The following is a 3,651-nucleotide window of genomic DNA, read 5'->3' as shown; positions in this document are numbered from 1 at the left end:
GTGTAAAACTTATTTATTTTTCCCAGTCCTGGGGTTTAAACTCTGAGCCTGGGTGCTGTCCCTGAGCTCTTTTTTGCTCAAAGCTAGCAATCTACCAGTTGAACCACAGTGCCACTTCTAGCTTTTTCTGGTGGTTAGTTGGAGATAAGAGTCTCACAGCCTTTCCTGAGTGAGTTGGCTTCAAACTGAGATCCTTATATCTCAGCCTCCAGAGTAGATAGGATAACAGGCATGTGTCACTACTACCCAGCTGGCAAGGATATTCTTTTTGTTGTTTTGTTGGTCGTGGGGCCTGAACTCTGGCCTGGGCACTGTCCCTCAGCTCTTCAGCTCAAGGTTAGTACTCTACCACTTGAGCCACAGCACCACTTCTGGCTTTTTCTGCTTATGTGATGCTGAGGAATCGAACCCAGGGCCTCATGCATGCAAGCAAGCACTCTACCACCGAGCTACCCTCCTGGCCCATGGCAAGGATATTTTTAATGTCAGGTACAACATGTGTATTACTACTACATAAAGCAGTATTGACATCTGTACCCATGTCATTTGATCTACTTTTCAATCTAGCTGGGTTTTGCAGCTTTATTCATCTAAAAATAATTACTAAGGCCTGGAGATGTAGCTCAGTGATAAAGTAAGAACCTGGTTTAATCCTCAAACTGACAAAAAAGAAAGAGGGAAGGAAAAAGAAGAGAGGAGAGGGGAGGAAGAAAGAACAGAAGAAAGACAGAAAGAAACACAGAAAGAAAGACAGAAAAAGAAAGAAAGAAAGAAGGGCTGAGAAGGTGGCTCAGTGGTAGAGTGCTTGCCTTGCATGCCTGAGGCCCTGGGTTTGATTCCTCAGCACCACATAAGAAAAAAGAAAAAAAGCCAGAAGTGGCGCTGTGGCTCAAGTGGTAGAACACTAGCCTTGAGCTGAAGAACTGAAAGACAGTGCCCAGGCCCAGAGTTCAGGCCCCAGGACCGGACCCAAAAATCAAAACAAAACAAACAAAGTAAGCACTCTACCACTTGAGCCACTGTGCCACTTCCGGTTTTCTGGTGGTTAACTGGAGATAAGAGTCTCAGGAACATTCCTGCCCAGGCTGGTTTGAACCGTGATCCTCAGATCTCAGCCTCCTGATGGTCCCAATTTTTGTTATATAGAAATGATAATCAACATGCTTAATTGTAAAAGTGAAATGTGGTTGATAATCTTATGATAAAGTTAACATGTTAAAGTGGACATAAACCAGTAATTAAAATATCTAAAAACTGAATTTTGAAATGGACTTTTAATTAAAAGGTACTTTCCCAATTAAGTGCTGAAAATATGCTCTTTGTGTAAATACATCTGCCTTTGATATTAATTGTACTTATGCAATACCATAAGATCAATAATATAAGCCCTCTAATTACCCATAGTATTTAAATTCTTGTGTACTAGAGAGTAATTAAATCATCTAAAACAACAAAAGCCCTCATCTTTAAAAATCCCTTACAGTTATTTAAGAAAAATAAATTCACTCTAAATAAGAGTAATTGTTCAATCAACCAGCTGTTCTAACCATCAAAAAGACAACTTTGCTTTTTGCTAGCAAGAACCTCTTTTGCAGGTAGATACACCAAAAGGTCATTCTTTCTTCTTGGAACTAATTCATTCTAAGCTCAGAAACCTTTAGGAAACTAGACATTCCAAAAAAAATGCGCTCTTTTCCAATCTAAAAACTGAAAAGATTTTTTTTAAACTGAAGATATGTTTTTTATTTGAAACTGATTAAAATTAGGTTTTTAAAATGTTTTTAAAGGAGAAATGTATTCAAAATTCCCATCAAAACTTTTACAAAAAGATTCAAAACCGTACTTGTTTTGTTAAGTGACAATGACTTGTTTTGTTGGAGTGGCAATATTTAACCCTGTCATTTTAGAGACATAAAACAATTTATAAAGAGTATCTTTGATTATTTTTATCTCAATTAGTCACAACTAAAAGCTAGATAATAAAATGATTATACAATTAAATATTAATACATTAGCAATTTAAATAAAAATTAGTAACTCATCTTAAACTAGGACAGGGTGACATTGATGAAGATGCATTGTACACAATGGAGGGTTAAATTGAAACCCCTTTGTAGAAGATAACAAAAAAATAATAATTTTAAATAAGAGTCAAACATCTCTGAAGTATAAAGCTACCCAATATTCAGCACACAAGACATGTTAGAAGAGAAAAACGGAGACAAGGAAATGCAGCGTTTCTCACAGATGAGTGTTATTAGTAAGTAACTCCATCTTAAAATATTTGTAACAAATAATACGGTTTTTGTAGAATCCTTAAATGGATCAGGCCCATAACTGTTAGACTGTCAGTTGAGAGAGGGAGAAACAGAACACGGTACGTGAAATCAAGATAGAGAAAGACTTTTCCACCAGAATGAGAATTTTTCCTCCAAAGTGCACCCTTGAATTTTGCTTCTGACACCCGGAGAAGCAACTACTCGGATTCTCTTGGTGCAAAGCCGGGGGAACAGAACTCCCACAGACTATTTAAACACACACACACACACACACACAGAACTCCCACAGACTATTTAAACACACACACACACACACACTTTTCCTCCCTGGGGTCACACACACACACACACACACACTTTTCCCCCCTGGTGCGCAATCTCACCGACCACCCTGTGTCCCGGGAGGGCAGAGAACGTGCACGGCGGTGCTCAGCCTGGCTGCCCAGGAAAGCAACGCGTACTCATGAAAAGTAAACCCAAGCCGGCTTCCCGCAGAATTTACTGAATGGCGGCCAAGCGCCGTGCACGCCGTCCCGAGGCTCGCTCCGGGATAGCTCGAGTTCTGCATTCTCCACTTACAACTTGTACCTTCCCAGGCTTCCGCCACCCCGGCACAAAACCGTTCTGAAAACGAGCCTTAAAAACGTTCCTCGGGACTCTTAAGGGGACGGGGGGGGGGGGTTAAATCCATCCACATCCTCCCCACACCCCCTGAACACCGGGGCCCCGCGCTCCGGCCGGGGACACCTTTCCAGACCATCAGCAGGGCGGAAGTCGTGTGCTAAGGTCCCAGAACAAAAGGACCCCTCGACCGACCAGGGCCCTAGACTCACACGGGTCACCTGCCGGCCCGGCGCCGCACCGGCACCCCGCGGCCGGGGTCCGAGCGCGGCCCGGCGGTTCCCGGTGTCAGGTCGCGGGGCGGCAGGTGAGGGCGGTGACCGCCCCTCCACACCCGGCGGCGGCCACGCGGAGGAGGCCGGCGGCGGGTCGCTCCGTTATCCTCGCCCTCCCCTCCCGGGCTGCCACTAGGTGAGCGGACTGCATCGCTCGTGGTAATTAATTAGGGGGTGCCTGGGCAGGCCCCCCCCACACCCCGATTTCCCGCGGCTCCCCGGCTCCTGTACTCCGGCTGCCGGGGTCCGGAAGGCGAAGTTTGGCTCCCGCCCGCGGCGTGGCTGCTCGGGCGCCGCCCGGCTCTCTCGAGGGTCCCGCGGGCAGCCGCGGCGGTCACTACCGCTGGGCCTCGGGTGGTATCGGGGGCCGGAGGGGAAGCGGGGGGTCTGCCGGCCGGCGGAGCCGCGGCGGGACCTGTCACCCGGGCGGGAAACAAAAGCCGAGCGGGGACGGACGGGCGCGACCGCCTCGCCTC

At 46.6% G+C, this 3,651-nt stretch overlaps 1 protein-coding gene across 1 annotated transcript in view; it reads right to left on the bottom strand.

Moving 5' to 3' along the window:
- Fkbp5 (FK506 binding protein 5) overlaps positions 1-3,651 on the bottom strand; it is a 104,073-nt gene that overhangs the window by 99,991 nt on the left and 431 nt on the right. The window lies entirely within an intron of this gene.

This window comes from Dipodomys ordii, unplaced genomic scaffold, assembly GCF_000151885.1.
Source record: "Dipodomys ordii isolate 6190 unplaced genomic scaffold, Dord_2.0 Scaffold120, whole genome shotgun sequence".
Classification (NCBI taxonomy): domain Eukaryota; kingdom Metazoa; phylum Chordata; class Mammalia; order Rodentia; family Heteromyidae; genus Dipodomys; species Dipodomys ordii.
The sequence above is the reverse complement of the archived record's forward strand: the minus strand, read 5'-3'. Positions and strand labels throughout refer to the sequence as shown.